Genomic DNA, 23,210 nt, shown 5'->3' on the forward strand with positions numbered 1-23,210 from the left:
ACTGCCTCCTGCATATGTATTCACACTCTTATGACCTAAAGTTGGTTTTGTGAATTAGTCATGGCTTTAAGTCATTGCTATTATTTGTTGCCTCTCTTCTAATCATAAAGTTCTCAATAATACAAAGGCACATCAGAAGATGAAATAAAGTTCAAAGTTGAGAAGGAAATGATAATTCAGTCGGGTGATAATAACTTTTCTTGTGTTGGTGTTTGTATGTAGATATATTTATACAGGAAATATGAATATTGATAGGCAAGTTGATTTCTTATATGAGGAATATTTATCCAAAAATTACTTGGAATTAACAAATATTCAGAATAAGTGCAAAACGTTTTAATTGCTACACAATTATCATTGATAGACATCTGAAGCATATTAAATTTTATAATCCTCATTAAGTGACATTTAGGATCTCAATGTTAAGAATAAAATTCAGAAGATTTGATGTTTTTCAGTATTGTTTAATTTTTCTTTTGGAAAAAATTAGGCAACGGAGAGCTTATGTTCAGGAAAATGAAAACTCCCTAGATTACAAAGAAATTAGGGATATATCCAAGTGCTTTAGTTTCTCAAGACATAATCCAAGACCTTTTTTTTTCTTCTTCTCTCTAAATGCTTTCACCACGTACCCTCTCTAGGTATATGATTCCTAACATTGGTGCCTCTGGCCCAGGCCTCTCTGCCAAGATCCAGGCTCACCTGCGACTCTGCCTGCTCAGCATCTGCATGTGGCTGTGTCATTGGAACCTCAACTCAACACGATAGAAACTGAACTCTTCTACCCATCCTTTACTGCCCATTATTTCTCAATTCCTCATCATAAAAAAAAGATACCCAGTTATCCAACAGCATGAGCTAGAAACCTTGACCTCATTCTCTATCTACTCCCTCACAATATTCTGATGTTTTGAACCACTTATGCAACGTTTGAATCTATTTCTTCATAGGTAGTTTCCTGCTCTGAGTTATCCTTCTCTCTCCTCTGGACTGCTGTGATAGCCCCTACTCATCCCTCCTTCCCACTCTTGTCTGCTTACAATACATAGGATCCAGAGAGAACATTTTAAAAGGCAAATACGATCATTTGTTCTCCTTCTGAAAACCCTGTAAAGGTTTCTCATCCTCTACTATGAAAAGGTTAACATGCTTAACCTGGCCTCAGTGGCCTCCCTGACCTGGCCACTGCCTGCTTCACCAGAATCACCTTGATGTGGTCTCCCCTTCATTCTTTGGGCCCTAGTCACCTTGACCTATGACTTCCTAAAATATTCTTTCCTGCTTCAGGGCCTTCATAAGTGCTATTTTCTTTGCATCAAATACTCTTTCCTGTCTATTCTTCAAATTAGCTTTCATTTGTCCCCAAGAAACAGTTAATTCCTACTTATTACTCTGCCCAGATATAATTTCCACAGGGAAGCTTATTTTGAGCTTTTTAAAAAGGTCACATCTCCTTAATAAGCACTCTTTTATGCTGTAGCTTTTTTCATTCAACAATTATTTGGTGTCTACAGTGTCCTGTACTCTTCTAAAAGCTGGGGATGGAATGACAGGAGATCGACAACTATTGTAGAACAAAACAAATGAGATAATTTCGTATGATGATGGAGATTAGGAAGAAAAATGAAACTATTATGTTAAAGAATGACTTGAGAGAGGTACTTTGGTAGGATATTTGCAGTTGAAGTTAATGAGCAATAGTATATTTTCTTGGTTAATGTTTATCTTTTCTGCAAGAACACAAGCTCCCAAGAACTTGGACTTTGCTGCACTTGCTCACACAGTATTCCCGGCGCTCAGTACAGTACCCAGCACATGGCAGGCTCAGTAAGTATTGTTCACGGATTGAATCACCTCTTGTATTAATTTCAAAGGGATCTCATAACAAAGTACTGAGAAGGGGGGAGAGGGCTTAGAACAACAGAAATTTTTTTCTACCCCAGTTTTGGAGGCTAGAAGTCTGAAATCAAGGTGTCAGCAGGGCCATCCTACCTCGGAAGCCTTTAGAGAAGAAATCCTTCCTTGCCTCCTCCTAGCTTCAGGTGTTTGCCAGCAATCCTTGGTGTTCCTTGGCTTGCAGCTGCATTAATCACTCTCATCTTTGCCTCTGTCATTACATGACCTTCTTCTCTGTGTGTCTCGTCTGCCTGTGTCAATATTTCCCTCTTGTTATAAGGATACCAGTCACTTGACTAGAGCCCATCCTAATCCGGTATGACATCATAACTGATTACATCTGTGAAGACCCTATTGCCAAATAAGGTAACATGTACAATATGGGGATAGGGTTAAGTTACAATCTATCTTTTTTTGGGAACGCAATTCAATCCACAATACCTACTTCTCTAAGTTAAAGGAAAATTGAAAGACTTAAGTTTATATAGTATAGTGTTTGACTTATTTTTAAGTAAGTTGTATGTTATGTACAAATATTTGAAAAGGTATTACTATTTTACTTTGTGTAAGCATGATAAATTAATTTTGATTTGTTCTAGACTATTTAGTTGAGCCCTAACCACACCAATTTTCATGCCATCTTAAAAAATCAATACCATGAGATGAAACAAATTCAACTCATGCTCTCTATTCCCTTAGCAGACAAGAGCTTACTTCTTCATATATTAAAAATAAATGAATGTGGAAAGGTATTCATAACACTCACATCATAAAAATTCATCCTGACATTTCTGCAAAGACTGTGTGTAGAATGTTGACATATTTTTGCTATAAAATGACAGTTTTAGTGCAGGTTCTCATTGTGACCAAGGAGATAGAGCAAACAAAAGGAAAAGAGTAAGTTATGGGACTACCCACACACGAAGTGAACCTGTCAGGCAACAGAATGGCAGGAGTGCTTTCTGAACAGGTACAGATGTTCTTTTGAGTTTGATGGGGGGAGGGGGAGAGGAGGGTCACTAATATTGTCTGCTTTATGCTATTTATCTCAGAAAAAGTCACTCTTGATTTTTCCATCAAGGGCCATCTTGCCCTCCCTTGAATGCCATTAACACTTTGTTTTTAGTTTCCTCAAATGACCCTTCCCTCATACTTACTGCGCACACTGTTCTAAGTGTTTTACATATATCAACTCATCCCCATTGCACAGTTGAGGAACTGAAGCACACAGAGGTTACATGTCTTGGATATATATTCAAACCAGTCTAACTCTTGGGTCTATTCTTACCCATCATGCCACACTGCCTGTATAGTTACTGAATTTTAAACTTATTTGATCCCCTGCCAGATTGTAAGCTTCTGAGAACCTGGACATGATGTTTTTCTTATAGTTGTATCTCTCATAAAATCTAGCTCAGTATCTTGTGCATAATATATACTTTATCCAGTGTCTGGGTCCTTGACTTCCATATCAAGTTTTACATGTGAAGATGATCATGGAAAAATAACATCCTGAATATATAGAGATAAATAAGGAAACTGACAAAGGATGGTGTTGGGGCTTCCAGACTCAGTCGTAGTGCTGCTCCCATCCTTTACTCCCTTCCCAAGGCCACACCTGCTAGCTATGAGAATTTGCACTTAGGTTGGGACCTCAAATGCTTTCACTGAGAATAGCTTGTGTTATCCCCTTTAAGAATATTCATGTTTTTACAGGAATTAATCACTGTAATAATTTCTGCCATCAGTCAATAGATGAGGGAGGTATTTGAGCAGTAAAGCTACCTCTAGGCTGTAGAAATTATACTAATTTTTATGTAAAATATTATTTTAGAGATCTGTTTGTAACTTTTGCACTTATTTGCACTCTCTCTATGTATAAATACAAGATTAATTAAAAGCAAATAAAAACTCTGATCTTCAATTTTAAATCTGGAAGTACTGAAATAATGTAGCCATATTGGTATTCACTTGCTTGTAGGATATTCTGCTACATAAAAATTTAAATTTAATTTTGCCTTTTTATTATGTGATATGTACATCACAAGCCTATGGGCAATAGATGAGCTTTAGTAAAGCTAAAAATAAATAAAATGGGAATGTTAATAAACCTGGTAGCTCATTAAACATTTGGATTCACTGAGTATATATCTATTAATTTTAGATGAGACTACATTAGGAAACCTTTGTTACATGAAGGTTGTAATTAAGTGAATAATATATTCAAATTCAATACAAAACATCTTGTTCTACATCTTTTTACTGACAATTCTTTAGTGAGAAATTTCAAGGAACTGAAAGACTAAGTACTGATTAAATATGCAAATATAACCATTTATAGTTCTTTGTAAAGAATTAAAATTTAAAAGATATGTCCAAATGAATTTTTTCTCACATCTCATTATTATATTCTTAATTTATTTTAGCATTTGTGAGTTCATCATTTTATTTAGAAGTCACACTTGTCTCTTAACCCTCTTTATTGTTCTGTTCCAATTGTATATTTGAAAATTCTCCCTTAAATTATATTAAAATTATACCCTCCAAATTATTCTTTTTTATTTCTCTGTAGAATATTACTCTTTCTTTTAAAAAGTTTATCAGTTTCTGACCTCAGGTTTTCTTGTGTAAAGACTATTTTGCAAATTTTTTTTTTGTACTGCAATCGTCCATTAAAATAAACATCAGCTTGTGAATGTATGACTATGAAAAAAGTGTAATTTACTGGTATTGTCTGTTTTTTGTTTGCTTGGTTCATTTCCTTTGGAATTTGGGGTTATTTTTAACCTTGAATTGTGTATTAGTTTGCTAGGGTTGCTATAGCAAAGGACCACAAACTGGATGTCAAACAGCAGAAATTTATGGTCTCACAGTTCTTGATGTTTGGAGTGCAAAATCAAGGTATTGGCAGAGGTTTCTTCTGAGACTTGTTTTCTAGGGTGCTCTCGCCTAGCTTTAGATGGTTTGCTGGCCATTCTTTGGTGTTCCTTGGCTTGTAGAAGCATCACCCTGGTCTCTACCTTTAAGTTCACCTGGTGTGTTTTTTCCTGTGTGTGTGTCTCCGGGTCCAAATTCTCCCTTTTTATAAGGATATAGTCTTATTGAATTAAGGCCCACTCTAATGACCCCCTGTGGTGTTGTGATTTGGTCTTCCTTGCTGACATGGGCTCCTAAAACCATTGGAATTTTCTAAGGTGAGTGTTGAGACTGAGGAAGGGCTTTTGTTAGGTTAATGAGATGACATTGAAAGCACCTAAGGATGGGGGTGGAGCCAACCATCTGATTACAGTCCCATTCCCCAAGCTCTGGGGCTTGAGGTTGACTCAATCACTAATGGCCAGTGGGTTAACCAATGCCTATGTAATGAGGCTATAGAAACCACCAAAGTCACAGGTTTGCAGAGCTTCTGGGTTGATGAACACATGGAGGTGCTGGGAGAGTGGCATCCCTGGGAAAGGATGGAATTTCCTTTCCCCATGCCTTGCCCGAGGCATCTCTTCCTTCTGGCTGTCCTGGTGTTCTATCCTTTCACAATAAACAGGCAATCTAGTAAGTAAGCTGTTTTTCTGATTTGTGTGAGTCGCTCTAGGAAATTAATTGAACAAGAGGAGTGGGTTTTGGGGATGACTGATTTATAGCCAGTTGGTCAAAAACACAAAGTAACAGCCTGGACTTGTGACTGGCATCTCAAGTGGGTTGATAGGGGGCCAGTCTTGAAGGACTGAACCCTTACCTTGTGGGATCTGATGCTACCTCTGGGTAGATAGTGTCAGAATTAAGTTGAATCGTAGGACTCCTAGCTGGTGTTCTGAGAATTGCTTGTTGGTGTGCCTCTCCCTCCTCCCCAAAACACACACACTGGAATTGGTGCCAGAATCCTATTTACCTATTATCTTAACTTGATCATCTGAAAAGACCATACGTATTTTCTTTTTCTATTGCTGAGAAAACAGGCTGAGGAAGGTTAAAAATGGTTAGAGATAGGTCAGTGTATCATTTAGGATGTTTGTGGCTCAAAGTAACTGAATACCCCAAGCGTGGCTTACGCAGAGCATTTCTTTTCTCGTGTTGGAAGAGATCTGGCAGGAGGGTGGTTGAAGATCTGGCTAATTAATTGGTTGAGTGGTCTCATCAAGAACTCAAACTCTTTCTGTCTTTTCACTCTATCATTCTCAGCATGTTGACTGTCTTTGTCGGGTTCCTTTAGCGTCATATGCTCATGCCCTCGATAAGGAAGGTGGAAACTACAAATACGGTCTTAACAGCTTCTACACTGGGAATTAGGGACTGCCTCCAGAGGGGGAAGGGGAACATGAATGACTGTTCCGTACAGTCTGTTATAGGAGGGGTGCTGTTAATCTACTCTGCATGCCACTTTACAAAGGCTATTATTAGAAAGGCTGCTTTTGGAAGTTAAAGACAGATAATTCATATAGTCTGACATAAAATCATTAGTGAGCAAGGATGGAGGAATGAGACCTCATAATGTGTTTGGATATGAATTGGTTAGAGGTACTTTTAAATGTTCTTTGCCTGTGCAAATATGAAAAGAGGAAAACTAGGAATCTGAGGTTTTTCCGACTGGCAGAAAAATAAACTTACACAAACAAATTATGCATATGCATGTACTTGTATGTATGTGAAATTAACATAAGCAGCTCAAGTGATTAATACAAACCATACTAGGTTAATATAAAGTACAATAGAAATGTTTATGACTTTATGAAACACCCTGAAGCATTTTGCAAACTTTGGAGTTGATACAAGCTTAGGAGTTAAGGGGTTACTTTCTAAATGGAAAAAGAGAGGCTTATTTGCAAAACAATTTAATAACACGAACATCCTTTTTTTTCTTTACTCTACATGTGAGACTAATGCAACAGAGAGGATGTGCACCTTAGGATAAAAATGGCATCATCTAATTTAATTGTAAATGTCATGTTTCTTGTTAACTTTCTACTGCTACCAACACCCCATTGATGGTATCTGTCTGAACAAAGTTTTGCTCTGATGGTTCCATCTACTTTTGCAAGCCATGCTTTAAAGGAAATTTATCTAAAGTACAGGTGTTTTGAGTAGAGTGACCAGGACCATGAAACAACTTGAAACCCTGAACAAAAATGTTATTAGTTTTCTACTTCTGTAAATCAAATTACCACAAACTTACTGGCTCAAACCACACATGATCAATTACCTCAAAGCTGCCCTGGCTCAGGAGTTTGGGCATAGTTTAACTGGGTCCTCTCTGCTCAGGGTCTTACAAGCTGCATTTTCACCCAGCAGATCTGCTTCTGAATTCACTCAAGTTGTTGACAGAATTCATTTCCTTGAGAGTTTATGGCTGTGGACTCTGATTTTTCACTGCCTGTTGGCTGGAGGCCCTAGAGGCCACCTGTAGTTCCTAGAGGTCACCCACAGTTCCTTGCCATGTGAGCTTCTATAACATGACCCTTTCTTCATCAAGCCCACGGGAGTCTCTTCCACTTGGAATCTCTGACTTCAGGGAGGATCCAGTCACTCTCTTAAGGGTTTTCACATGTTCCTGATTAAGTAAGGCCTACCCAGGATAATATTCCCTTTGATTAACTCAAAATCAACACATTTGGGGTCTTAACGATATCTGCCAAAGTCCCTTTGTCTTTGCCATATTGTATTGGTTAGAAGCAAGTCACAGATCCCACATACACTCAAGGATGTGAACATCAAGGAGTGGGAATCATGGGGCTGCCCTAGAGACCCATCTGCCACATTCACCTGGAGAAGGCTCAGGTGGACAGGAGAGCAACGTTATGGCCATGTGGAATATATTATGTCCTTCAATTCCCAATTCCTTATTATAATCTCGTTTTACAGATGTGGAAAATGAGACTCAGGACAGACAGTTTGGTTGAGGTCACTCAGGAAGGTCACACACCCAGAGCCGGTCTATCTGAATTCAAATGTTTCACTCTCTCCATGTTATAATGTTACCTTATTCTACTGTAGAATCATCAAGGAATCAAACTGAGACTAATGGGTAGAAGCTTTAAGGAAATGGATCATTTGACATTTTCTAATAGTAACTTGATCATGGTGTGAACTTAGTTTAATGCGATGTTTATAATCCTGGCTGCATGTTAGAATCACTAGGGGAGCTTTAAAAGTATGCTGATTCTCAGGGATTCCTCAATTATATCAACAAAATGAGAGTCTGTGTGAGGTCGGCCCTAGTCTTTTGGTGTTTCTATGTTTTCTTATCAATAGATGCCCGATGTAAAAGGTTTGGTTTGAGGGACATCATAATGGAATAAATAATAGGCTGAAGTGATGTTTGAAGGTGAAATGGGCCTTTTTGGGAAATGGTGGATTCTCTGTCAATCAACATGTCCCAGAAAAAATAATACAGCTGTTTGACAGGAAGGTGCAGAAGGAATTTGAGAATGAATGCTTGGTCGGACTGGAAGACCTTTAACATTTCTTCTGATCTTGAGAGTTTGAGTCTGTGATGCTGGTGTTCAATAAGTGTTAAATATGATTTATAATGGGTCAACCTGAAGGGTCTCAACTTTCATCATTTTCTTGATTTCTGTACTCCATACAAATCCATGACAATCTGCCTGGTGTAGTAAGGAAGGTAGACCAGTGGTTGGTTATAATGCTGGATGCAATAGGAGTGCTTAGATGTGACGGAGAAGAAAAGGCTCTAGAGATTTTATTGGAAAAAAGACTAAGGAAAATTCACAATGATAATCTATTTAATATTAGTTTCCATAGCATTCCAGGGTTCTTGTGCTTCATTTAAACCCATCTTTGATATAATAATTTCCACTTTTAAAAATGTGACTCTAGTATGATGTTTGATTAGTAACAATTTCTTTTTAGCTTAGTTGGATCCAAAATCATGTCATATACTTGATTTTCTATTTCACTTATTATTCACGTTGTTTTATATTTTCAACTGTCTTTTATACTTTTTCTTTTTCTCATTTGATTTCCCTTGTCTATTTCCTTTATAATTTCTAAAAATTGATTTTATTTTTTTTTATTTTTTATTTTTTTAATATATTTTTATTGATTAAGATATTACATATGTGTCCTTGTCCCCACGTTACCCTCTACCCCCCACGCCCCCCACCCCCGCTCATGCCCTCACCCCCCCCGTTGTCCATGTCCATTGGTTAGGCCTATATGCTTGCATATAAGTCCTTTGGTTGATCTTTCCCCCTTACCCCCACCCTCCCCTACCTTCCCTCCAAGTCCCGACAGTCCAATCAATGCCTCTCCGTCTCTGGATCAGTCCTTGTTCATCAGCTTATGTTGTTCATTATATTCCACAAATGAGTGAGATCATGTGGTATTTATCCGCTCTCAAGTTCCATCCATGCTGTGGCAAATGGTAAGAGTTCCTTTTTCTTCTTCCTCTTCTTAAAGAATACCTTTCAGCATTTCATATAATGCTGGTTTGGTGGTGATGAACTCCTTTAGCTTTTTCTTATCCGTGAAGCTCTTTATCTGACCTTCTATTCTGAATGATAGCTTTGCTGGATAAAGTAATCTTGGTTGCAGGTTCTTGCTATTCATCACTTTGAATATTTCTTGCCACTCTCTTCTGGCCTGCATGGTTTCTGTTGAGAAATCAGCTGACAGTCGTATGGGTACTCCCTTGTAGGTAACTGACTGTCTTTCTCTTGCTGCTTTTAAGATTCTCTCTTTATCTTTTGCTCTTGGCATTTTAATTATGATGTGTCTTGGTGTGGTCCTCCTTGGATTCCTTTTGTTTGGGGTTCTCTGCGCTTCCTGGACTTGTAAGTCCATTTCTTTCACCAGGTAGGGGAAGTTTTCTGTCATTATTTCTTCAAAAAGGTTTTCAATATCTTGCCCTCTCTCTCCTTCTGGTACCCCTATAATTCTGATGTTGGTACGCTTGAAGTTGTCCCAGAGGTTCCTTACACTATCTTCATATTTTTGGAATCTCTTTTCTTTTTTCTTTTTCGGTTGGGTATTTTTTGTTTCTTTGTATTTCAAATCTTTGACTTGATTCTTGGGATCCTCTTTTCTGCTGCTGGATCTCTGTAAATTATTCTTTATTTCAGTCAGTGTATGCTTAATTTCTAGTTGGTCCTTTTTCATGTCCTCCATGGTCTCCCTCTACTTATTGAGGGATTCATTAAATTTATCGGCGGTTTCCATAAAATTCTTGAAAAACCTTATAACCGTGGCCTTAAACTCTATATCCAATCGTTTGCTTTCCTCCATTTCTGCCATTTGTGACCTGTTTCTTTGTCTCCGCATTTTGGTTGCTTCCCTGTGTTGATAGAGTGGCTTTGTGTGCTAGGTGTCCTGTAGGGCCCAGTAGCTCAGCCTCCCCAGTTACCTGAGGTGGACACTCTTGGTGCACCCCCTCGTGGGCTTTGTGCACAGTCTTGTTGTAGCTATGCCTTGGTTGTTGTAGGATCACTGGGAGGAATTGACCTCCAGGGCAATTGGCAGCGAGAATCAGCTGCCCTGATGATGCTCAGCTGTGTAGCAATGCAAGCCGCTGTGGGGCCTGGGCCTTCTCTTGGAAGCTCTGAGTCTATCTGGCCCGGCTGCGGTTAGGTAATTACAGGTTGCAAATGGCCGGGGCATTCATATGCAAAAGCCTCTGCCGCAGCCTGGGTGGGGCGGGGTCTCAAGGAATCAAAGGGCTGAGAAAGCAGCTATGGCGGAGCCTCAGCCCTGCCCTAAGGAGTCGCGAGTCCCAGTGTCCCGGCAACGGCTGCAAGCACCTCTGAGGGAAAGCCGCTCTCAAGCTCGCCCGCTGCCAGATAGTCCAGTATTTCCCCGTATGAGCCCTGGGTCCCCAGAGACTTCCCGGAACCGGATTTCAGAGCCGTCGGGAGCTTGTGTCTCCCTCCGGATTCAAAAATAAAAATAAAAATTGATTTTAGAGAGGGGGATAGAGAGAGAGAGAGAGAGAGAGAGAGAGAGAGAGAGAGAGAGAGAGAAAGAGAAACATTGATTGATTGCCTTCTGAAGATTCAGAATAAGTCCCAACTAGGAATCAAACCTACAACCTGGGTATGTGTCCTGACTGGGAATCGAACCTGCCACCTTTTGGTGTATGAGACTACGCTGCAACTGAGCCACACCAGCCTGGGCTAAAATTTTAATTTCTTTTTCAACTTCTTCATCTTCATAACTTGAAAACTGCAGTTATTTGCAGTTTTTATAGTTAGGTTGGTCTGTTGATTGTCTATCTTCTGCTGAGTCAGTACTTGCTATTACTATAAGTGTTACTTGTTAAATTAGGTAGGCTTTTCCAATACTTTAACTTCGATTTAAGCATACTTGAGAGATACAATGCAGATTTTAGAAATTTAAATATAGTGGGTGATGAAATATTACATTTTGGAAAGTGGTGAGTGTAAATATGAATTAAAGGTGTTTGGAAAAGCTTTCAGGTTACCCAGCCACAAGGCATCCTCTAGAGTTTGTTGAATATATATGCTACAGCTGTATTTGTAGCATGTTAAAACGAATCGCAAGGCTTCATGAGTGATGTCATTTAAGTAGTAAAATGGGCCCACAACTTCATACATATAATTAGCACAAATTACCAAGCAGTGATGGTGGTTGTTTTATAATATTTCCTCCACTTTTTGCATCTGTTTCTACAAAATGCAGACAGCGGCGTCTTTGAGGCGACCATTCTACATTCTAATCTCTGATTCTCAATAAACTGCTGTCTGTCTGACCTTGGGCTCCGCATTTATATTTTGAAGAAGCTTCAGAATAAGTTTCAAATTATTGGGAAGAGAATTGTAATCTCCATTTACTTCAAGTGTATTACTTTCTATTCCCACATGTCCTGTCAGTTCTGCCAGTCACCACTACAATTAAATGGTCACAGATGATGAAGAGTAGAATGGGAATTCTTTAGAAACACATTACGTGTGTTTCATTTCTTTCTTAGTGTTCTGTGGTGGTTGTTTGAGATCAGATGGTAAACAGAAGAATGGGAAGGCATCCATTTCCTTCATTTGCTGAGAAGATAAGATAACCTTGATTATGAAATAAAGCAAAATGCATTTCAAAGGCAATTAAAAGGATTGATTCTGAGCCCTGCAAATGGTTACAGGTATTTTCTCTTTTTAAACACCTTCAGTATTATAAATTTTTCTAATTTAAAATTTGTAAAAGGGGTGTTATTTTTGTCATGCTTTTTCTATAAATATAAAGATGCATTCTCCTGAGTTTCCTTTTACTAAATCCATGCAGTCTCTTTATTTTTAATGCCATCTTCACGGATGGCTCCTAAAATTGTATCTCCAGCTCACGCTTCTCTCCAAATTCCAGGAATGTGTACTCAATAGCCTGCCCAACACTCCCACTATCATTTAATAGCCACCGAATATTTCTTGAGCAGCAACTGTGTGCTAAGCACTGATCTAGCCTCTGGGAATAGATCAGGGAACCAAAACAGAAAAGTCCTATCCTCATGAAGCTTTCATTCTATTGAGGAGACACAACGAAATAAGGAAAAGATATGGGGGTGTTAAATGGTATTAAGTGCTATGTAGAGAAAGTCATGGGAGGAACAATAGGTAATATGCGTGGGGCGGTTTTTTATTTTAAAAGAAGTGGTCAGGGAAGATCTTCTTGGTAAAGATGACATTTGAGCCAAGTACTGAAGGAGGGTAGGCGAAGGAATGAGCCGTGTGGACATGGGTCAGGAGAGCTTTCCAGGTAGAAAGAACAGCATGTGCAAAGGCCTGACTGGCTTCTAGAAACAATAAGGAGGCCAGGGAGACTGGAGTGAGCAGGGGATGAAGAGTAAGATCAGAGGGGGCACATGGATCAGATGATGTAAGGCTTGGCAAGGATTTTAGCTTTTACTTCAAGCAAGATGAGAAACCACTGAGAGTTTTCAGCAGAACTCTTACAAATAAGTTTTTTTTTTTAACTCATAAAGTTGGAGAAAATTTGGTTCGGTCATTTACTGTTGATGTTCCTTTGGTCTCTTCCCCAGACTGTCTGACTCTTATCGGACAATGCCCACTGGAGCATCACCACGGAATAACCAAACCCCCAATGAACTATCAAGCCACCTTGTTTCAAAAAGTAACGATGAATGATTCTATCCCTTTCTCCTAAAACATTTATCTTCAACTTTATAGTATCCTGGAATTTGACTATATTTATAGCATAATGTTTTGGTGTATTTATAGCTTTGAAAACAATTTGAAATGCTTTGAGGAGGATTAGAATGCGTATAACTTCTGACTTTTAAATATGAATAAAGTTTTGGGAATCTATATTAGTCAAGATGTGCTAACTACTATAACAAACAATCCCAAATCCCAGCAGCATTTATTTCTAGCTCATGCCAGAATCCAATGAGGGTCTTTGGGAAGTCGGAGGAGGGTCCCTCCTCCACAGTCATTCAGAGATCTACTCTCCTTCCATCATGTGGCTTTGCTGTGTTTTGTTTTTCATCCTCAAAAGCCTCAACGCGTTCCACCAGATACTTTTGCATCTGGTCATGCAAAGGAAGAGGGAGCATGGAGGTTTCAGGATCTAGGACTGCTGAGTTTCACTTCCAACCATATTCTACTGGCTACAGCTCTCTCCAGGGATCTTCCTAAACAGGGGGCTTGGGAAAGGTATTCTTGTGTCTTTAGAATAAAAAAAAAAGTTTGTTGAATATATAGCATTGTTTTATTACAGTGCCTGCTCTAGCTTCCCCCCCTATTTGAGATGTTTAAAGCAATGAAATAAAAGAGTTTTTCTAAAATGACATTTAGTCATTTAATTTTCTATGTCTATAAACTAGTAATCCAAGAGAGTCCTAGGCAGTTGATACATTTGTTTTGAGTGCTCTTGATTGTACATATTCATTTGCCTAGATTTTGAAGATGCTGTTTTAACATTAAAAAACACTCCTCTTTTCCACGTCTCATTTTGTAAGTGTGAACCTACGTTAGTTTTCTAATTGTTTCTGAGGGTGTTGTTATGATCAGTTTCTGCATTCCGTTCTGTGATCTGGCAGCCCTGACAGGTACTCAGCCAACTCAGTACATGGTTATTATTCACAGCCATCTTTTCAAATTTCAGAGGATTCACAGCTTCTTTTTAACATTCTGGTTTCACCAGCACTGTATAGATGGGCCTTTTTACAAAGGCATGTTAATAGTCTATACTTGCACAAAAGAACAAATGACATTTTACAGTTTTTCTCTGATTGACTAACTCTTGTGCCTAAATATTTTTAGCAGTTTCCTATTGTCTTCAAAATAAAGTTCAGAATCATTATGGTTTGCAAAGCTATGGGCATCACCTCCCTGTCCATCCGTATCTCTTACTTGTCCACCTTATGTATCTAAACTAGATTTTCATTCTTCAGAGATGGAGTAAACATTTTTTTCTGATGTATCATCCATCTAGGATATCCCTTATCCTCTTTTGCCCTTTAAAAAAACAATTTACTGCCCTAGCTGGTTTGGCTTAGTATCAGCAGTTCTCAACCTGTGGGTCTCAAACAATGAAAATACATCCTGCATATCAGATATTTACATTACGATTCATAACAGTAGCAAAAGTACAGTTATGAAGTAGCAATGAAAATAATTTTATGGTTGGGGGTCACCACAACATGAGGAACTGTATTAAAGGGTCACGGCATTAGGAAGGTTGAGAACCACTGGCTTAGTTGATAGAGCATTGGCCTGCAGACTGATGGGTCCCAGGTTTGATTCCAGTCAAGGGCGCATGCCCAGGTTGGAGCTCATCCCCAGTAGGGGGTTTGCAGGGGGAAGCCAATCAATGAGTCTCTCTCATCATTGATATCTCTCTCTCCCTCTCCCTTCCTCTCTGAAATCAATAAAAAATATATATTAAAAAACAAACAAACAAAAAACCAATTTACTTACTTTAAAGTTCAGGTCAGACATTCCACCCTCCATGTAAATTTCCCTAGTGTCTTAGTTAATCTGTCACCTTTGTCCTCTATGTTCCTTTAGTACTTTGAATAATATCTCTCTCATAGAACCTATTACATTTTGCTTTGCCCAATAGTTTTCATGTGTATTCATATATATCTTTGTGACTAGACTACACCTTCCTAAGGGCACATGCCCTTAAAAATATATCATTGTAGCTTTTAGCACTCCTGTGTATACCTTAGCCAGAGACTTTAAGTAATGTCAATGAATTTTGATTAAATTTTTATAATTATGTTAATTTTTATCAGTTGTTAACAAAGGGTACTTAACTGAGAGATGGGAGATGTTAGAAATCTCCTGTCAGCTTATTTAAAGAAACCTATTGAGCTAACCTCAGCTGGATATCATGAACTAAAATATACATTTTCTCTTTTTTTAAAACTTTGCTGTGTATTTTATATTGGCTTCCACCAGCATGTATATTTAGCAGCCATCAAGAATTGCTTAGTTAAGTGATTTTTGTGAAGTGGCACAACTTTTAGCCTTTAAAGAATTTCATCTCCTTGCTTTCTGACTTAGCTAAAGTAAGACCTGCCCTGATAGGCCCTCGCCCTATCTTACTGGACAGTAATTACTGTTTTAACTACTACTTTGATCTTAATGGAAATCCCAGACTCTTGCTTTTTTTCTTTCTTCATAGCACACTAAATGTGCTATTTTCTCTGGCCAAAATAATCAGAATATCTCACTTCATAAAACCAAATATGACAACATATTTTCTGTTTTTGTATGTACATATTATGTTTTATTATTTGTCAAATTGAGTGTTTACCAGTGTCAACATGTTAGATGATAGTGTAACTCCATCTCTATTTGTGCTGGCCATACACTGCCACCAAAGAAAGGCTGACTGGTCCTTTGAGGCTGTGAATGTCAAGGTGGAAGGATGTGCCCCAGGGTGGTGGTGGTGGTATCAAATTTAAGGTAGAGGGTGATATATGATTTTATCATATAAACTGCAGAAAAGGAGAATCAACCAAAACCTTAGTGAGTGGTGTGTATACAAACTAGAATCCCCTTGGAGTGCACATTTATAAAGGGAACATGAGTTAAAAAGAGTTGAGGACTATGGTTTTAGGGCGTCTAACTCAACTACATGGGATGGTGACAATCGCAGGGGCAACCTTTTCCTCCATGTGTTTGAAGTGGAGATTTAGATTAAATTGTGATTTTGCATTTATCTGATTTACCTGCAAAAATACACTTTTATTTAATCACTGATGTGAATACTAATCACATAGAAATGAATGCAGAAAATAAAAAACAACTTTTAAGCAAAACTGAGATAAATATAAAAGTCTTAGATAAAAACTGTGATTTCCTCTTTGCATGTTATCTGTTCCACTTTGTTCCTTTTAGCTGAACTAATGGCTCTTTACTAAATTGTTATACTCTCAACATATAACCCTTTGACCAGAGTTAACACCCACTCACCATGGAAAATAAGTTGCTCATCTAACACCAAGCAAGAACCTAGTTGGCTGTGGTTCTCTAAGGGCCTAGGGAAGAGGCTGCAGGAGAGGACTTCCTCTCTCCATAGGCCTTCTTTCTACTTTTTCTATTTTTCATCTTCTGGCCAACTCCAACCAATCAAATGTGAGAACAAGTATCACCTTTTCCCACCACATCCCTTGTGATTTATACCTCTCACCCATGTGTTTACTGCTCATTATATCTTTCAGCTCCCTTCTCAATTGTTTAACCAGGATTTTATGTTTGTCATCACAGGGATAGACTGGGTTCTCACTAGTTTTTTTGTTTTTTAAATATATTTTTTATTGTTGATAATATTATAGATATCTCCCCTTTTCTCCCACTCCCACCCCTTTTAAACCCTTTCCTCCCAGCCCCTACCCTATTGCCCATGTCCATGGGCTATGCATATCCTCCTATATAATAAAAGGCTAATATGCAAATTTCCCTTCAACCAGGAGTTCCACTGGAGTTTGACCAGGGGGCAGACCGGCCCCGCCCCTTACCGGCCCCCCCCACCCCAATCAGGGGTGGGGTCGGCCTGCCAATCTCCCACATCCCCTCCCCCCAGCCGGACTGGCCCCAATTGGCCCTGTTTGGGGCAGCCCGGCCGGACCCCACCCATGCACGAATTTGTGTACTGGGCCTCTAGTAGGTATATAAGTTCTTTCCTTTATCTCTTCTCATCCCGCCGACCCCACATCAAAGTATATCAGTCTGTTCCATACCTCCATGCTTCTGGTCTTATTTTGTTGGTCAATTAATTTTGTTCATTAGTTCCAGAAATAAGTGAGATCATGTGATATTTGTTTTAGAAGTTCTTAAGGAAAGTGCTTTCTCTATACTACCCACCCTCTGCACAATCTCTTTGTATTATGAAAACACTAGAGACCCAGTGCATGAATTCATGCACGGGTGGGACCAACCAGGGGGAGGGGCTATTGGTGGTTGGCCAGCTGGCCCTGTCTCCTGGTTGAACTCCAGTGGAACTCCTGGTTGAGGGGACAATTTGCATATTAGCCTTTCATTATATAGGATAGCAAGTAGTATCAATAGTTAATTGAAAACTGAATATGCAGTACACTCATTTCTGCTTCTACATCATGTTACCACACTATTTAGGAACCAGAGTATAGTTGAGGTATAATTTTATTTAATCTAGACTTTTTGTATAAAGGTGAACTTAGTTAAACATTTATTTTACTTGCGTAAAGGTGAAGTTAGATAAATGTTTATATTTATTTATTGTCTTTTATGCACTAAATAATTTTAAGTGAATAGGATTTATAGATTATAGCTAAAGGCCCGGTGCATGAAATTTGTGTTTGGGAGGGGGTGATCCTCAGCCCAGCCTGCACCCTCTCCAATCTGGGACCCCTCGGGGGATGCCCTCCTCCAGGGATCGGGCCTAAACCGGCAGCTAGACATCCCTCTCACAATCTGGGACTGCTGGCTCTTAACTGCTCGCCTGCCTGCCAGCCTTATCACACCCTAACTGCTCCCCTGCCGGCCTGATTGCCCCCAACTGCCCTCCCCTGCCAGCCTGATTGCCCCCAACTGCCCTCCTCTGCCAGCCCAATGGCCCCCAACTGCCCTCCCCTGCTGGCCCGATCACCTGCAACTGCCCTCTTCTGCCGGCCTGATCTTGCTCCCAACTGCCCTCCCCTGCTGGCCTGGTTGCCCCCAACTGCCCCCCCCCCCCCCGCAGACCTGTTCGCCTCCAACTGCCCTCCCCTGCAGACCTGTTTGCCTCCAACTGCCCTCCCCTGCCGGCCATCTTGTGGTGGTCATTTTTTGGTGGCCATCTTGTGGCAGCCATCTTGTGATGACGTGTGGGCGTTGCGTGAGGACACAAGGACCACCTAGGCTTTTATTATATAGATTATGATATATTATGATCTGGTTACCAGTCTACACCTAGCTGAAGACCTTACATGTCAAATTTTAAAGTTTTACAGAAATGGCGGTAATGCAAGTATTGATGTTAGTAGGTCAGGTGAAAGGAGATATATTCCATTAGACTGTTATGAAATATGTCAGAAATTCAAGGAAAAATGTCATCAAGGTTAAATGAACAAATCAGAAGTTAGTACCTTCCTGATTAGAGATAAATTAGGGGAGGATTTATCCGTTTGCTACAGAAAAGTGGGAATGAAAAAATAATCCAGAAAATGTGAAAAATCATTTTCCAATCTGGTTAGCCTAAGAAGATATATTAAAGTAGAAAAGTCTTATACTTTTTGTTTTTATTTATTCTGATTACAGGCAAAATTCTAAGGATGAACTCAGAAATATGAAAGGAAATTCTAAGTCAGAATGTTTTCTCATCTCAAGGCATAGCATTGGGAACTTTGTCAAAAAGACAGACACATTCTGAGCCCATTCTTTGACTGAGGGGCAAAAGCATCCATATGGTAAATATGCAGGATCTGGTTGTTTAGATGCCCTTCTTCCCTACCCTTATTCTATTCTTGATAAATCTCTATTTTTTCTCTGATCATTCTGTATCATAACTACTTGTTTACCAGCTCAGCTCTCTATCTTCATATTCCCAGAATCTAGTACAATGCTTTCTATAAAGTGGATTCTCAATAAATTATTCTTGACAAAATAAACAAATAAGCAAAGGAACAAAGACACTCAAGAGAAAAAGGAAGTCAAATAATAAGAGAAAATTTCATAGAATCTTAAAACATTTTTTGTAATAACTCAAAAATGTTCTTTTGTGCCTCTTTTTCTTATCTATTTTTTTTCTTCCACATATCTGTCTTTGTTTACTTTACCCTTCAGAATTCCCTTTATTGCCATCTGGCCTAATTTCTATCCCTTACATCACACCCAATCAATCCTCTTTTTTATTTTACTAGTATAGCTACTACTCCCCTGTTAGCCACCTCTGACCCCCAACTCCTACCCTATGGACTTCTTATGGCCAGGGAAATAGACATAAACCTTATTCATTCCTTAGATCAGCAAACATATTGAAAACTACACGGAGTCAGGCACTAAACAAGGTGCTGGAACCTCAAAGAGGAACAGAAGTTCCTGCGCTCAAGAAAGACAAATTCTAGGTAGAGGGAAGATAGACAAGTAAACAAGTTTGTAAACATGTGTTACAACAGGGATGAATACTGAGTGCTATGGATTTGAAAAATACGGTAGAGAGATGGGAGTATCCAACTCAATCTGGGTGTGTGTGTAAAGAAAGTGATAGTCATGTGAGTCTTGAAAGATGAATGCAAGTTTACAAGGCAGGAGTGAGATGAGAGTGGTTGTGCAAAGTGAGAGATGGGAGGCTTTTCCAGATAAAGTAAACAGCATAATACAGAAAACTGAGCTGCTTTTTCACATGGCCTCTTTCTTCATTTATTTCTGCTCTCCCTCCCCTCCTATCTTACCTAACTTACTCCCCCCACCTCCCCGGCTCCAGAAGGCACAAGGGCTAAATAGTTCCTAGAGGGAGGCAGTCGTACTATTAAAGTGAATTAGTCTGAAATGTTTTTAAATAATATATGAGACATTTTGGTGGCTATACTCTGTAAACTGATGTAGAAAAATTTCTGTTCAGTGAGTATTTATTGAACACCTGGCATTTGGGAATTGATGATAAAAGGGGCATAGTCTCTGTGCCTGCAGTGGTTGCATTCTAGAAGGGAACACAGATATTAGACAAATAGTTTTAAGATGACAAGTCCTAATGTGGAAGTGTAGAGGATGAAGTGGGAGAAAAAACAGGGTATCCATATATTATCAGAGTGTAGAGAGTGAGAGGGAAGGTGACATGACATATTCTAGAGATCTGAGTGAGGGATGGATTATGTAGAGTCTTGCAGAACAGGGTTACTCAAAGTGCAGTGCTGGTTTAAAACTATTTGTAACTATTTGTGATGGTCTACATGAGATAAAGAGCAAATGTTTAGAAACTCATTGCATTTTGACATTACCAAAATATCTGAGCACGTGGTCAGTGTGGTTTGCATCTTAAGGTCTATGTAGAGTCTCCTCTAATGGTGCCTTGTGATAATAGAAAAACATTCTGGAATAAATACCTAGATTAAGAAGCTTGTAGTTTACCACACTCCTTCCTTCACAAGAAAGTCTCATTATGAGAGAAATGGCAGCTGAACTAGATGGTGTGCTCAGTGACATAGTACAAATTGTGAGTTATGTTCATGCTAATGTGTTAAATTCTATATTATTCTCTTTATTATGTGATGATGTGAAGGATATGAAGGCTCATCATAAGCAACTGTTTTGCATGTAGAGATTGAATGATTATAGAAGGAAAAGGTTCTGTTGAGAAAGTTTGCACAACAGAAACTCAGTCTGTCTGCAAGATAAGAAATTTGTTTTATCTCAACATTTTAAAGCTTCAAATTGGACAGTACAGATTTGTTTATGTATCTGACATGTTTGATATTTTCAGTGATCTAAGTACATCTATGCAAGGAAGGAATGCAAAATATGTCTCAATAACAGATAAAACTGAAGGGAAAAATTGAGAGAAACTTGGAAGAGCAGTTTCTATAGATTGTTATGACATGTTCCATGATTTAACAAAAAGTATCAGTGGGATAATTGATGATCTGGTATTGCACATCTGTGACTGCCTTACAAAGTTGATTGAATATTTGGATTTTTACTTTGTATCAAAAGAAGATGCATGCATAAAAAAATAGTGGATCCAGATTTCTTTTAAATTTTTGAAAGATGATATAAATTTAATGATGAATTTACATGATAAATTATAATTGTTTACTGATAAAGGATTAAAGATGGATTTTCAATATAGAGAGCATCATTTGCTTCACTTTAGGCAAAAATGAAAGACAAATATCTCGAGCTTACTGTAATTCATTTTCTTTCTTTCCTGTCAATATACCCCTGTGAGACTGATTTTTCTTTTATGCATGTTAATAAAACAAAATATAGATGTATGCTATCCCCTGAGAGTAGCATTATCATCAATCCAACCTAGATAAGTGAACAAGCGTAAAACAAGCTCAACTATTGATATACACAGTGTTCATTCCAAGTGTGTGTAATGCAATTTAATACAGGGAATTTCTATTTTCTTTATATTTTTTTTGTTATTTGTGATTGTGAATAACAAAAATTATGAGCATAATCAGCAATTCTCCATTTTAATCTCATAATGCACACTTTCAATAAATAGTGTATATAGTTTCTTCAATGTTTCCTATTAGGTTTGTTCTGTTTAGACTTATTGAAATGTAATTTAGGCCTGCTGTTTTCTGTCTTCTAAAATTTATGTTTTAAAAGTTCATTTTGTTATACTTTAAAAACATAAAATTTTAAATATCTAATCTGTTGATTTACAAGGATTGGAGACTAAAAATTAGTCTGCCTCTTCAATGAAACTAGAGAAGAAAATGGGTATGTTACCACAGATAGTTTGAGAAACACTTCTGTAGGCGAGTTTGGGATTTTGAACATTGTCCCAAGGGCAGGAAGAAGCCTTTGAATGTATAATGATAGCTGTTATTTTCATTATTTAGGATGCTATGTGGACATTCACAATTAGGCAGCTTGGGAGACCCTCGCTGTTGGCCTTCATAGGTGCTTGGAACAGGAGCACAGCCAATCCCAGAGCCTATAGCACAGTGGTTCTCAACCTTCCTAATGCCGCAACCCTTTAATACAGTTCCTCATGTTGTGGTGACCCCCAATTTTATTGTTACAAATTGAACATAATTAAATCATAGTGATTAATCACAAAAACAATATGTAATTATATATGTGTTTTCCGATGATCTTAGGTGACCCCTGTGAAAGGGTCATTCGACCCCCAAAGGGGTCGCGACCCTCAGGTTGAGAACCGCTGCTGTAGCAGCTTGGTTTAAAATACTACAAGCACTCATGATGTTGTACAACCCTGAGTGCTAAAAAGTCACCAACCAGATCTCAGAAACGTGTAAAATAATGTTAGTAACTGTCATTTATGTGAGGGGTGTCCTCCTATGCTAAGTTATTCTTAGCAAAATTGTGATTATATGATTATGTATAATTACTAAACATGTGAAAGGTTAATTTGGCTTTGTTTTATTTAGAATAATAGAATTTTGGAGCTAAAAAGGGGTTGTTATATTTACTTTTATCTCTGATGGAGAAAATTGAGGCTCAAAGAGATTTTAATTGAAAGAACTGATGAAGAGTTTGGGTCTTAAAGGCAAAGGTTGGAGTTAAGCAGCCACAAATCAAGGACCACTTGAGGCTACCAGAAGCTGAAAAAGGCAAGAAAGGATGCTTCCCTAGCAGCTGTAGACCATGACTTTGACTTCTGATTTCTAGCTTCCAGAACTGTGAGAAGATAAATTTCTGTTGTTTTAAGCCATTTTGTGGTAATTTGTTATGGCAGTCCTAGCTGACTAATACATGTACTGACATGGTGTCATGGATACGTTTCTTGGTATGTGAATTTCCAAATGAGTTAAATTAATATCCTTTCCAAGATTATGAGGTTTGGGTCTTAGAATCCAAAGGTTAAAATTCAAAGCTCAACTGTGCCACTAACTTATTGTTGACCTTAGTTCTCTATGCGTTGGTTTCTTCATCTGTGATAGTTTGATGATAATAATCATAGTATCTAATTTATAGCGCTTTCATGATGGATGATCAAATAAAATAATCCATAAAACCTTTAAACTGAAACCCTGGGCTTAAAAGCTGGTAGGTGCGTTTTATGTGTTAGATATTTTTCATGACTATGTTGAGGATGGAAGCATGGTAGCATGGTAATGGTGATGAAGAAGATCCTTTGACCTGTCCACTTGGCAGTAGAAATTTGGAATGTTCTCTGACGGTCTGGTGATATTTTACCTCCATGCTAGTCATTCCACTAAGCTATTCATTCACTTG

At 38.5% G+C, this 23,210-nt stretch overlaps 1 protein-coding gene across 1 annotated transcript in view; it reads left to right on the forward strand.

Annotated features, from left to right (window-relative positions):
• The first annotated feature begins 1,808 nt into the window (after window positions 1–1,808).
• The window catches only part of NELL2 (neural EGFL like 2), a 364,677-nt gene continuing 343,275 nt past the window's right edge, over window positions 1,809–23,210 (forward strand). Inside the window, exon 1 of the mRNA XM_036301575.1 lies at window positions 1,809–1,827. The gene's annotated coding sequence lies outside the window, so the exon portion shown is untranslated. The remainder of the gene's footprint in view (window positions 1,828–23,210) is intronic.

This window comes from Myotis myotis, unplaced genomic scaffold (genome assembly GCF_014108235.1).
Source record: "Myotis myotis isolate mMyoMyo1 unplaced genomic scaffold, mMyoMyo1.p scaffold_m19_p_3, whole genome shotgun sequence".
In the NCBI taxonomy this organism is placed as follows: domain Eukaryota; kingdom Metazoa; phylum Chordata; class Mammalia; order Chiroptera; family Vespertilionidae; genus Myotis; species Myotis myotis.